At 44.2% G+C, this 14,676-nt stretch overlaps 1 pseudogene across 1 annotated transcript; it reads left to right on the plus strand.

The window, feature by feature from the left end:
* Positions 1-8,119: 8,119 nt before the first annotated feature.
* Positions 8,120-14,242, plus strand: LOC103785250 (myeloid cell surface antigen CD33-like; annotated as a pseudogene). The gene is made up of 7 exons (XR_008955068.2): positions 8,120-8,177; positions 8,240-8,612; positions 8,818-9,096; positions 9,332-9,379; positions 12,784-12,877; positions 13,235-13,309; positions 13,694-14,242. The product of XR_008955068.2 is annotated as a myeloid cell surface antigen CD33-like (transcript).
* The last annotated feature ends 434 nt before the right edge of the window (positions 14,243-14,676 follow it).

Consider the following 14,676-nt stretch of genomic DNA (forward strand, 5'->3'; position numbering starts at 1 on the left):
TTCCCAGACAACAGAAGTCAATGCATTTTTTTCCCTTTGAAAGTGAAAAACAAACAAACAAACAAAAAACATGCTGTAATATTGGAGGGAAACAATTATGGGTTTTTTTTTTTTTTTTTTGATATGGCGTCTTTGTCGCCCAGGCTGGAGTGCAGTGGTGCGATCTCGGCTCACTGCAAGCTCTGCCTCCTGGGTTCACACCATTCTGCCTCAGCCTCCCGAGTAGCTGGGACTACAGGTGCCCGCCACCACACCCAGCTAATTTTTCTGTATTTTTAGTAGAGACGGGGTTTCACCATGTTAGCCAGGATGGTCTCAATCTCCTGACCTCATGATCTGCCCGCCTTGGCCTCCCAAAGTGCTGGGATTACAGGCATGAGCCACTGTGCCCAACTACAACTATGATTTTTATATGAACATTAATTCCATTATGTGGTTCCTTGAGGTTGCCTGATGTACACATTGTGGGAGAGGCCATGAGAGCTGCTACACAGCCCTTTGGAGATGGTGATCATGAAGCCAGCAAATGGTCAAGGGCTGTGAGTCTTCAAAAATCTGTCCTGATAAGTGATGATGTCATCTCCACATGCAAACCTGTCTCCAGAGAAGACACAATCCCATCCACTCAATGCTGCCGATTCTCCTAAACAATTCAAATGGGCTTTTTGCCCAGCGAGAAAGGGATTTTTGTATGTACATTCATGTTCTCTTTCTTATTCATCAGAAGTTATTTTTCTATGCACCTCACATTCTCAGTGATAACTAAGAGAAATTCCTTGTTTGATTAACTCACACTCTATACCGGAACATTTGTGCATCTCACAACGGTTCCCTTAGAGCCCACCTTTCCTTTTGAGTTTAAACCTTCCTTGGAGTAATCAGAATAACTTCCAAATAGGAAATAATGAAAGAGACTATGTTTATTCATTTTGTACACTCTTAAAACATAAATTGTATTTTTGCTAGCTGCAGCTAAGACTTTTATTTTAAAATGGGGCACTAACTTTCCTTCCTCCTACATTAAAACATTTCAGAAAAAAACTTAAAATCTTAAAAATAATTTTAAATACTGGGATAAATTTCTTTAAACATAAATTTCCAATACTTTCTTAAAAAGGTCATATCTATTTCAGAACTCTAATATCACCAGAACCCCAGAGAACATCCCCCAAATTTTTAGGCATAAAAATTCTCTCGTTTTTCAGCAGACACTTGATCAGTTTACCTGCATCCATAACCTTGGATATGGATTCATATGGCAGAGTCTATAAGCTGGAACATTAAATAAAAAATTGAAATGATTTATTTTCTTCTAGCTGTTCCAAAAATAAAGCATACAAAAACTTTAAAGTCACAAATGTAAACTATTGTCAGAACAGAATGTTAAACATTTTTTCATTATTAGACATCATTATTAAATACAAATAAGTGATGAATAATATAGAAAACAATGCTTATTGTTTAAGAGGCATATATGTGTGATGGAAATAAAAAGTCTGCATTCATTTAAGTTAGGTTACATTTATTTGTGGACACAAACAGGCCCACGTATGAGAGGAGAGAAAGGCAGAGGAGGGGAGCAGCGGGGAGGATGGTGCAGACTGGGTGGGCCCTGCTGGCCACATAGGAACCTGGAGCCTTTAGGCAGAGCAGAGACTAGACTGGACTTTCACTCTAACAGAACCCCTCGGCTTCCCTGGACAGAATAGGCCCAAGTGGGTCATGGCAGCCACATAGAAACTGGAAAGGTGCTTGCTGGGTCCTCCAGGAAGAGGGATAGGGGCTTGAACCAGGGAGGCAGGGGTGGCGTAAGGATATGCTTTTGGATGTGTGTGGAAGGTCGTGCTCACAGAGTTTTCTAATGGATGTGGTCAGCGAGGGGAAGGCAAGACCAAGGATGAAGCCAGAAGGTTCCCCTGAGCACCTGGAAGGAAGGAGCGGTGTCCATAGAGGACTTCAGAGGGGAGGCTTTCAGGGGCGATAATTCTGAGAATCTCCCTTACATCCAAATGGGAACAGAACAGAGACAGCTGAATGCAAATGCCTGGAGTTCAGGAGAGCGGTCCAAGCTGAAGATGTTTCAATGCACAGCTGGAGTAGTGATGACCACAGATGAGGTAAGGAAGGGGTGAAGACAGGCAGAGAGGAGAACACACATTTGTCATTGGTGCTTTCATGACAACATATGTTATCTTCAATCTTTTTGATAATAGTCACCCTAACAGGTATGAGGTGATGTCTCATTGTGGTTTTGATTTGCATTTCCCTGATGACTGGTGATGTTGATCATTTTTTCTCTGCCTGTTGACCATTTCTGTGTCTTTGGGGAACTCGCCATTCAAGTCCATCATGCCTTTTCAAATCAGATTATTTGTTTTCTTGCTGTTGAACTCAACTTGTTTGAGTTCCTTATATATTCTGGATATTAACCTTTTACCACATGTGTGGTTTGCAAATATCTCCTCCCTTTCCATAAGTAGTCTGTTCACTCTTTTGTGATTGTTTCTTTTGCCATGCAGAAACAAACTAAAACAACTTTTTAGTTTGATGAAATTCCATTTATCTATTATTGCCTTTGTTGCCTGTGGTTTGGTGTTGTTAACTTAAACATCACACAATTACAAATTTGGAAGAAAGAGCTTTATTTCTTATAAAGGATTACAGCCTGCAAGGTGGCCATCCAGACAGGCTGGGAAGCAGAGCCTGCAGAAGAGGCTCAGAGACAAGCACTTTAAGGGAGGGAGGAGAAAGACAGGAATTTAAGCTGAATGGGCTGGCCAAGTATACATATTCAACAGGTTACAGAAGGAGCTTTGAATATTCATGAAGGGGTTTTGACCCAAGCATATTGAACAAACACGCATGTTACATGTAATCCATGTTCACCTTAGGGTAGAGACTTAACATGTAAATGTATTACAATTAGGCCCTACATGTTAAAAGGTCTTTGGAGGACACAGCAGCCCTCAAGTGCGCAGCCTCTGTAAAACCTGCCATAACCAGTCCATGCTCCATGTTCTTATCAAGAGAAAGTTACTGAAATCAGTCTTTTGTCCAGTCACAAGGGTGTGGGGTCACTGTCTGGTGGTGAGCTGTACATTGTTTTAATATTACTTATATCGAGACCAGTGCTTGCTTAGCTACCAGAGAAAAATAAACATATTGTGGCAGTTAGAACATAGTTTATTTTCTAAGTGTAGGGGTGTGTAATTTAACCCCTGCCTGGCATGGCCTTAGGTTTTGTACATGATTTGGTATCTCATTGCCACAGAGTCTGTTCTGCCAGTCTTATGATCTCCATTTTCATATTAAGGTTAATCAGTCGCTGCATCTCAGCTGCAAAAGGAAGGGGCTATAATGAGGTGTGTCTGACCTCTCGTCCCATTGTAGCAGCAACTCAGTTTTTAAGATTTTTCTGGGGTCCCCTTGGCCAAGAGGGGGTCTGTTCAGTTGATTACAGGGCTTAGGATTTTATTTTTAGTTTACAGTATCTAAAAAAATCTGTGCCCAGATAATGTCAAGAAGCTTTTTCTCCTATGTTTTCTTCAAGGAGTTTTACAGTTTCAGGCCTTACATTTCCATCTTTAATTCATATTGAGTTGATTTTGTTTACGTCTGAGATAACTGGCAATGGCAGCTTTGATGAACATGTGTGAAAGGGTGGGGGACTTGATTGGAAGCTAGTTTGGAAAATAACCGAAGAAAGGAAGGTAGGAAGAGTGATGACAAACAACCTCTTGAGGAGTTTTGCTGCAAATGTTACCCACCCTTGGAGGGGTGAGTTGGCCCTAGTGGGTCCTTTCTCTGCCCCCTGCCACTTATGCCAATAGAATGAGACCAGGATCGGCAAAGCAGAGAAGAAACTTTATTCATTGATCAAGAAATGGAGAAAGGGAGTTCATGTGCAAAGCACCTTCTCCCAGGGGTTGGTAAAAGGGGATCTTAAGGGCCCTTAGGGCAGGTAGTTGGAGACTGAGGCGGGCAGATCTGGAAAAAGGTGGGTTCCTCCAGGAGGGGCTGAAGTGTGCACACTCTTGTGTTTTCTTTTGTACTTGGCACCTTCTGTGCCTAGCAAGGCATAGTTCTCGCCTCTGAGTGGAGATTTTAGTATGGTAATGAAGCAAGAAATCAGGTCAAGGCCTGCACTGAGGCAGGAATCCAGGTCCAGGCAGCACTTCTGGGCTGAACTCATCCCCTGGCTGGTTCCTGTTGCTGGCTCCCAGCCTTTGTTTCTGGCAGCAAGCAGAGCTGCAAGCACAGGTTAGTTTCACAGGTTTTGGGGCTTCCTGAGAGAACTGAGGTCATGTTGCAGAGACCCAAAAAGGAACAGAGAAATGGATCTGGAGAAGAAGAATTTTTCTCAGTTCTTTCCCCACAATCTCCCAGAGGTGCTCAAATTCATAGACAAAGAAAGTAGAAAGCTGGTTGCCATGGGCTGGGGGCAGGATGGAATAGGAAGTTATCATTTAGTTGGTACAGAGTTTCAATTTGGCAAGATGAAGAAATTTCTGGAGATCAATGATTAATAATTGCATAAGAGTGTGAATGTACTTAGTGCCACTTACCTGTGCACTGAAAAATGGTTAAAATTGTAATTTTTTAATGTATATTTTAACACAAATTTTAAAAAGCACTAAATATTTGATCAGCCTCCTCGCCAAATAAGAAAAACTGATGGCAAATAATCACATGAAAGCATTCTCAACACCATTTGCTGTTACGAAATCACAGATTAGAACCAGAACGAGGTAGCAGTACATACCTATTAGAATGGCTACAAAACAAAACCCAAAGAAATTTTTTTTTAAATCCTGATAATACCAAATGTTAATGAAAACGTAGAGCAACCAGAACTCACATATTCTGCTGGTGGGAATGTAAAATGGTACACCCACTTTGGAGAACAGTTTGGCAGTTTCTTATAAATTCGAACTTACACATATGACCAAGCACCCGACTCCTAGGTATTTACCCAAGAGAAATAAAAAAACTAGTGTCCACACACAGAAATCTGCATGTGAATATTTATACTAGTTTTACTTTATAGTCACCAAAACCTAAAAACAATATGAATGTTCACCAGCCAGTAAATGTATACAAAATGGGGATCTATGAAAACAATGAGGTATGAGTCAGCAATTTAAAAACAACACCCCATCACACGGACGAGCCCCAAATGCATTAAACCAAGTGAATGAATCCAGATTTTAAAGGCTACATTTTGAATGATTCCGTTTATATGACATTCTTTAAAAGGCATATCAGTAGGGTAGAGAATAGATTAGTGTTTTTACAGGAATTAAATAGGGAGGGACAGTTGCCTACCAAGGAACATCAGGAGGGAATGTTTTAAGTAATGGCACTTGGTAGTGTCTTGACTGTGGTTGTGGGTATATAGCTACATACATCTGTCAAACCTCAAATAATTGCATATGAGAAATACTCAATTGATGAAATTGATGGTACCTAAATTCAAAATACACTAGAGATGACACTACACTCTCACTAGAATTGTTAAAGACTGACAATACCAAGTGTTAATAAAGGTGTACAGCTACCAGAATTCTGGTGCATGGCTGGGAGTAGTGGTAAAAGTCAAAGCCATTTGGATAACGATTCTGCAATTCCTACAAAAATTAAATACGCAGGTATTATTTGAACTAAAAATTCCACATCTTGTGTATAAATGAGTATAAAAACATGTCTATAAAAAGACTTCTACTTGGATACCTATAGAAAAAACCTGGAAGATCTTAAATGTCTATCAATAGGTGAGTAAATAAAAGATAACAGTATACCCATATAATGGAATACTACTTAGCAATAACACATTGTGAACTACAGGCGTATACAACACCTTGGCTCAGTTTCAAAAAATGATTGCTGAGTGACAGAATACAGACACAATTTTTTAGTATATTTCTAGGAAATTCTCAAGTAGACAAACTAACTCACCATGACAGCGGGTATATTGATGATTGCCCAGCATAAGCGATGGGAATGGTGAGCTGCAAAGAAACATGGAAAACCATTAGAGTGGAAGAAGTGTTGTGTATCTTGACTGTGGCAGTCACAGCGGGGCTGCATACACTTATCAAAACTCACTGAAATGAACATTTCAGGTGTGTGCATTTTATTTCATGTAAATTATGCCTAATAAAGTTCACTAAATACATCCAGTGAAATTCACATCTTCATATTTAACATTCTGACCCATAAATACAATATAATTTGCTTTACTATTAAGACCAAATTATTGCATTCCTATTATGTGCTACATTCTTACTTTTTAAAGAACTTACAAGGTATTATGTTTCTTATTAAAGACTCAATTCCTTATATATTAAGAATGCAAATGGCTGTCTACATTAGCAAGGACAAATGAACATTTACCTAGATAACACTGTTACAAAGATTTTACTAATATATGGTACCAAATATTATTATGCCCTGGATTTTGAGGATTTGCCAGATGCATACTACACAGAGTGAGATGGAAAATCATGTCACTGAACCTAAAATTCTTTTTATCTATAAACAGAATGGGCCAGGACATTTAGTTTTGTGCTTGTCAGGAAGGTGATAGCTGGGTACAGTCAAATCTGTGCCACAGGATCTAGGAAGGCAGATTTCCAAATCTCAGATAAGAGATCAGCACGATCACATTGTCTGAGATTTTTTTTTTTTTTTTTGAGACAGAATCTAGCTCTGTTGCCCAGGCTGGAGTGCAGTGGTGCGATCTCGGCTCACTGCAAGCTCTGCCTCCCGGGTTCATGCCATTCTCCTGCCTCAGCTTCCTGAGTAGCTGGGACTACAGGTGCCCGCCACCACACCCGGCTAATTTTTTTGTATTTTCAGTAGAGACAGGGTTTCACTGTGTTAGCCAGGATGGTCTCGATCTCCTGACCTCGTGATCCACCCGCCTCAGCCTCCCAAAGTGCTGGAATTACAGGCTTGAGCCACAGCGCCTGGCCTGTCTGAGACTTCTGACAAACAAGAGGGAGCAAGAGGGTTAGGAAACCTGTGAAAAACTAAATTCCAACAAGACAATTAATGCCCAAACAAGCAACTCACGAAAGACAAATAGTCATAAACATAAAAACTAAGCCTGAAATTTTAATTTTGTCTGTATATTCCACTCGTATTATCGGAAAATATTGTCTTTGGGCCACATGTAACTGTGAGAAGCACATTTTTTCATGAAAGGAAATGCTAATCTCTATGATGAGGACCTTAAAAAAATCGCTCCTGCCCACACTACACTGAGAGGCAGCATTAACCGAAAAGGAGTTTCTTCTACACTGGTTCATAGAACATGTGTCCTTCTTTATGTTTTACGTGAAGATGCTGCATGGTTCTTATTTTGGAGGTGTCATTGAAACTGCAAATCTGTATCCTATTTATCAGGGAAAAATTCTATAGTCACATTTCTTTAAAAATACCCAATATGCTACCATGACACATGGCAAACTCATCAGTGTCCGCAGCTCTAAAGCCAGACAGTGTGTGTGTGCTAAGGACATGAGGCTATGGATAGGGAGCATCTCAAGGGTAGGGGCCAGGTCAGTGCTATCTCTTCTTCTCTCCATCCCCACCTACATACAGATGCTCACTATATATTTGGTGAATGAATGAATGGCTGTCACCTTCACTGCACCTAGGACCACTCTTCATTTTTTCAGTCCCAGACACTCCCATAGACCCTACAGAATCCTACATCCTGCAGGATCGACTATCTCATGGCTCAAGATGAGGCTGTGACTGTCTGGGGCCAGAAGTGACCAGTTCCCATATGTAAACAATCGTTCACAGAAAAACACTTCAGAGTGAGAGGGTTTTAGACACAGGTGTCCCATGCTTCAGATGTCCCCAGAGGTCCTGGTCCAGGCTCTGGCATTGGACGGAAGACCCGAGGTGGGAGGCAGGAAGTGGTCTCTGCTCCTTCTCTGCTCCCCTCTGGGCAGGTCTCTGAGGTCATTTGGCTTTGCAATCTCCCTCCACTCTGTGCAGAGGCGGATGACCTCTGACCACGTGTGGGTTTGAGGTTCCTCTTCTGTGAACTGCCAGGATCTCATGCTCCTCCCCACAGCCCTCTTCTCTGCTCACACAGGAAGCCCAGGAAGCCTCTGCCTCAGAGATGCTGCCGCTGCTGCTGCCGCTGCCCCTGCTGTGGGCAGGTGAGTGGCCCTGGGGAGAGGGGCCGTGGGGGTGAGCCCATCTGACCCTCATGTCTCCACAGGGGCCCTCGCTCAGGATGCAAGATTCCGGCTGGAGATGCCAGAGTCCGTGACGGTGCAGGAGGGTCTGTGCATCTTTGTGCACTGTTCGGTCTTCTACCTCGAGTATGGCTGGAAAGATTCTACCCCTGCTTATGGCTACTGGTTCCGGGAAGGGGTCAGTGTAGACCAGGAGACTCCAGTGGCCACAAACAACTCAAAAAGTGCAGGAGACCCAGGGCCGATTCCACCTCCTCGGTGACCCCTCAAGGAACAACTGCTCCCTGAGCATCAGAGACGCCAAGAGGAGGGACAACGGTTCGTACTTCTTTCGGGTGGCGAGAGGAAGAACAAAATTTAGTTACAAATATTCCCCACTCTCTGTGTATGTGACAGGTAAGGCACGGGCTCCAGGAGTGGCACAAGGGGAAGGTTATGGGGGCCACTGGGAAGGGCTCAGATGGGATTCATGTCCTGGAATGGGGATGGGAATAAAGCATGTCAGGCTCAGGGGAGGAACTGGACCAGAGCCTGAGCTTCCCACAGGGCTGCACCTTGGATTCCCCTCCTGATCCTGCGTCCCCACCTCTGTCCACAACAGCCCTGACCCACAGGCCGGACATCCTCATCCCAGAGTTCCTAAAGTCTGGCCATCCCAGCAATCTGACCTGCTCTGTGCCCTGGGTCTGTGAGCAGGGAACGCCCCCCATCTTCTCCTGGATGTCAGCTGCCCCCACCTCCCTGGGCCCCAGGACCCTCCACTCCTCAGTGCTCACGATCATCCCATGGCCTCAGGACCACGGCACCAACCTCACCTGTCAGGTGACGTTCCCTGGAGCTGGTGTGACCACGGAGAGAACCATCCAGCTCAGTGTCTCCTGTGAGTGATGGGGCCAGGATGCCTGGGTGCCTGAGGGTGTGAATGGGGAGAGGACCAGGAGAGAGGAGGTCCAGGACTGGGGCCACTTGGTGGCTGTGTCTTGGAGGCCTTGCTGAGTAGGGGAACTAGAAGGACCCAAGCTGTCAATTGCCATTTCTGCGGGCTTCTAGAGGAGCGCCTACCTTCATCTCACTCCCACCCCAACTAAATGAGAAATCCTCTCTTGCTGGCTTAGATCCTCTAATGAACCCAGTGATTGAAGCCTCCCTAGAAGATGGCACAGGTAGGACAGAGTCCCCATCTGGAGGCTAGAGGAGCAGGGCCTTCAGCTCAGGGAAGAGCTGGGCTCCTGCCTCATCCTGACTCACCATGGTAACCAGAGATTCCTTGTTGGCCAACTCAGGGACCCTCCCTATCCTCAGCTCCCATGGACACCTGAGCACCTGTCTGTAGGGACCAGCCCCACAGGGTCGGTAGGTTTTTCTCCCATGTTTGGAGACGAGAGAGTTGCAGAAATAAAGACACAAGACAAAGAGATAAAAGACAGCTGGGTCCGGGGGACCACTACTGCCAAGACACGGAGACCAGTAGTGGCCCCGAATGCCTGGCTGCGCTGTTATTTATTGGATACAGAGCAAAAGGGGCATGGTAAAGAGTGTGAGTCATCTCCAATGATTGATAAGGTCACGTGAGTCACGTGTCCACTGGACAGGGGGCCCTTCCCTGCCTGGCAGCCGAGGCAGAGAGAGAGAGAGAGAGAGACAGCTTACACCATTATTTCTGCTTATCAGAGACTTTTAGTACTTTCATTAATTTTGCTACTGCTATCTAAAAGGCAGAGCCAGGTGTACGAGATGGAACATGAAGGTGGACTAGGAGCATGACCACTGAAGCACAGCATCACAGGGAGACGGTTAGGCCTCCAGATAACTGCAGGTGGGCCTGACATGAGTCAGGCCCTCCACAAGAGGTGGAGGAGTAGAGTCTTCTCTAAACTCCCCCAGGGAAACGGAGACTCCCTTTCCTGGTCTGCTAAGTAGCGGGTGTTTTTCCTTGGCACTGACGCTACCACTAGACCACGGTCTGCTTGGCAACGGGTGTCTTCCCAGATGCTGGCGTTACCGCTAGACCAAGGAGCCCTCTAGTGGCCCTTTCTGGGCATGACAGAGGGCTCACACTTGTCTTCTGGTAACTTCTCACTATGTCCCTTCAGCACCTATCTCTGTATAGCCTGGTTTTTCCTAGGTTATAATTGTAGAACGAGGATTATTATAATATTGGAATAAGGAGTAATTGCTACAAACTAATGATTAATGATATTCATGTATAATCATGTCTATGATCGTGATCTAGTATAACTCTTGTGGTTTTATATATTTTATTACACTGGAACAGCTTGTGCCCTCAGTCTCTTGCCTCGGCACCTGGGTGGCTTGCCACCCACACCTGTCCGCAGACTCCTCCACAGACTCCTCCAAACACACACCCCTTGGCCCCACAACAAGGACAGAGTGATATTCATACAGCAGGACTAGCCTTTGAGCCCCTTATCATCTACCTCCTAAATACTCCTCCAGCCTCAACTTTAAATTTTTCCCAGTAGTTTAATGTACTTCTGGACAGGTGATACAATCGCATGGGCAAAAATGCTAAATCCATAGCAGAGTCTGTTCTCAGATGCTTGTCCTCCTCCCCAGAATCAAAGAGTGTTCATCCTGGCTGCTCTGAGCCCTGGTGTATTCTCCGGAAGGATCTCAGAGGTCGTTTGGTATCAGCAGCACAGACTATCCTCACTCTCAGACTGTGTAGTGTTCCATTGAAGAGTTGGATCCTAATTCTGTATATATCTTCTTGAAATGGAATATCATGTTTCTACCAACAGAAACAATGGATTGAACAGTCTTCTATCTACTTTGCCAGTGTATGTCTATGTCTGTGGAATCAGTTACTTAAAGCAAAATAGCTGGGTCTTATGTTCTTTCTGATTTTGAGAGATAGGCCAAATTGTTCTCAGTCAATGGTGGATATGTTTACATTCCCAACAGCATGGGGTGACAGTGTTTTCTTTTCTTTTTCTTTTTTTTTTTTTGAGACTCTCACTCTGTCACCCAGGCTGGAGTGCAGTGGCGTTGTCTCAGCTCACTGCAACTTCCGCCTCATGGGTTCAAGCAATTCTCGTGCCTCAGCCTCCCGAGTAGCTGGTAGACTACAGGTGCCTGCCACCACGCCCGGCTAATTTTTTGTATTTTAGTAGAGATGGGTTTCACCATGTTGCCCAGGGTGGTCTCCAACTCCTGAGCTCAGGCAATCTGTCTACCTCAGCCTTCCAAAGTGCTTGGACTACAGGCATAAGCCACCGCACCCAGCCGAAAGTGTGTCTTCATCAACCCAATGTGGAATGAAAGCTTTCGCTTTTTGCCTGTATTAGGTGAAAATTGGTATCTCCATATAATTTTTATTTATATGCACTTTTTAATTGAGATAAAATTCATATAACATTAAATTCACAATTTTAATCATTTTAAATTATACGCTAAACTGGCTTTTAGTCACATATGGTACAACCATAACCATGATCTAATGCCAGGACATTTTCTTTACTTCAAAAATCCACTCTGTACCCATTAAGCACTCACTTCCCATTATCCCCTCCTCTGGCAAGCACTAATCTGCCTTCTGTCTCTACAGATTTGCCTATTTTGGACATTTCATATAAGTGGAATCACACAAAAAACAGCCTCTTGTGTCTGATCTTTTTTTTCACATAACGTAATGCTGTCAAGGTTCACCCCAGTACTATGCATGAATACTTCATTCTTTTTGAAACCTAATATCCCATTGTATGGAGAGACCATGTTTTGCTCATTCATTGTTCAGTTGATAGACATTAGAGCTGTTCACACTTTTTGACTGTTACTAATAATGCTGCCAGGAACATTCATGTACAACTTTTTGTTGGAACCTATGTTTTTATTTCTCTTGAGCATAGCCCTAGGAGTGTAATTTTTAGGTCATATTGTAATTCTGTGTTTAACTTTTTGAGGAAATGCCAGACTGTTATCCAGTGTCAGCACCACTTTACATTGCACCAGCAATGTACAGAGTTGCAAATTCTCCATATTCTTTTGAACATTCTCGTTTTCCTTTTTTAAAAGAACTATGGTCTTCTAGTGCATGTGAAGTAGTAATTCATTGTGGCTTCAATAGGCATTAAGATACTGATAAATGGTATTGAACATATTTTCATAGACTAATTGATATTTGTATCTTTTTGGAGAAGTTTTCACTCAAGTTCTTTGTCTACTTTTTAATAGGTTAATTTGGGTTGTTTGTAATTTGAGTGGTTTGTAAATTACATGCCCTTTATATATGCTGGATACTACACCCTTATCAGATCCGTGCTTTACAAATGTATTTTCCCATTCTGTGGGTTGTCTATTCACTTTCTTGATAGTGCCAATCAATGCAAAATAGTTTTTAATTTTGATAAAGTCCAAATTATGTATCATTTCTTCTTCCAACTGCTGGACAGTCAGGGAACAGCTTAGAATGAGCCCTGGGCTGATGTGATACCACATCCAAGGATGCAGGAAGGATCTGAAGAACCAATGTCCAAGTTGTCTTGGGAGAGGAAGGACATGGATTGTGGTTTAGCAGGTGAATGGGCCTCATCCCGCCTTTTTGCAGGGAAATCAGGAACCGTGGAAGAGGTGGTTGTTTTGGCCGTGGGGGTAGTGGCTGTGAAGATCCTGCTTCTCTGCCTTTGCCTCATCATCCTCAGGTAAGCACTGCCTGAAGACCAAGGACAGGCATGGGGAGGGCAGAGGACATGATGCTGAATCCCAGAATCTCAATCCTGGGGGTATGCAGACAGTTTACGTGGTCCTGGGGCCAGGCTGGAGGCTGAATTGGTGGTGAGAATTACACATGGGCCATTTGTGGTCAGTTTGTGTCTGTCCCAACTGAGGGCCAAATGCCAGGATGGGGAGCTTCCTGCTGTCATGAAGGAAGTCTAGACCTGCTCTTCCTCCCTGTGATCCCTCCAGCCTCTAGCAGGGCACAGGAAGTTGAGTTGGCTGCCCTTTGCTCCCTTCATGCGGCCACACTTACAGGTCCTTGTCTCTTCACTCAATGTCAGTTTCCACAAGAAGAAGGCGGTGAGGGCAGTGGAGGTTGAGGAGAATGTATATGCTGTCATGGGTTAATCTCTCAGGTGAGTGATGTGGGCCTCTCACCCTTCAACATCCTGCTGGATACCTCCTCCACAATGGCCTCCAGGATTGCTCTGCCCATCATGGCCAAAGTTAAGCCAACTGTCTTCCTCCTCAAACCTACTTTTCCTGGGATGTGGGTTCTTCATCCTGCAGATGACAAAGAGGCCTCATCTCTAAAGTCAGAACCTGGGTGTGGGTCTCCATCTTGACCCCCCTCCCTTCTCTAGATCCCATAAATTACTAGCTCTTGTCCCTCCTTCTCCTAAGCAGGGCTCATCTTGATGCCCTTTTCTCCATCCTGACCCTGGTCATTCTTGCGGCCTCACCTCTTCCCTGATCACTGAACCCTTTTCACCTCCTGCCTCCATCTCTCCCCAACACAGGCCTCCAGACTGTACTTCCAGATGTCTCCTCATCCAGTTCCTCCACAGTCTGAATGGCCATGTTTCCTCTTCATTGCTGGAGAATGAAGTGCAAATGCCACTGCCTGGACTGAAGGCCTTTCACAATCTGTCTTCTGCTGGACTCTGCTCCTGATCCCCCTTCTCCTTGCATCACCCAAAGTCTCCCTACACCCACCAGGCTAAGCCCTCTGTGATTCTGAGACTTTGCATGTGTAGTTACTTCTCCTGAAATGGCCTTCCTCCCCATTCCTGCCAATCCAGGTCCTTATCATCCTTCAGGTTGTCTTAAATGTCATCCAGGTGTGTGTATTTTTGTGTAATCCTTGTATGATATTAAGCGGAGATGTGGCATTTGTTCATTAATTTGTAGACATATTCAGTAACTATACTGAATATATATAATGACTATGTGCCAGCATTTCCGTATGTGCAAGAAGTTCATCAATAGATACAGACTCAAAGAGCTCTGTCATCAAGCTGTTGTTCTGAAGAGCAGAAGGATACAAATAAAAAGAAATAAGTAAAATATTTTTTCCCATGTTGGATAGAGATATTTGTTTAGAGAAAAATAACACAGGGAAATAAGCACAGACTATACTGGGAAACAGTTTCTATATCTGATAGTGGAAAGAGGTGACATTTAGGTAAAGACATGAAGGTGCTGAAGAGGCAGGCTCTGAGTCTGAATAAGAGAAAAGCATCCCAGGAAAAGGATAAGGGGAAGAGCAAGTGCATTGCTCAGAGGCAGCAGCAGGCCTGGGGGTTGTGGACTCAACCAGAGCCCCATGTCTTAGAGCAGAGGAAGGGTAAGGAGGGGAGCAGCAGGAAGGATGCTGCAGACTGCGTGGGGTGCTGCAGTGCATACAGGAACCCGGAGCCTTTGGGAAGGGCAGAGACACAACTGGACTCTCACTCTGACCTCAAATGCCTGACTCAGAGCAGGCCCAAGTGGGTCACGGCAG

Source organism: Pan paniscus, chromosome 20, assembly GCF_029289425.2.
Source record: "Pan paniscus chromosome 20, NHGRI_mPanPan1-v2.0_pri, whole genome shotgun sequence".
Classification (NCBI taxonomy): domain Eukaryota; kingdom Metazoa; phylum Chordata; class Mammalia; order Primates; family Hominidae; genus Pan; species Pan paniscus.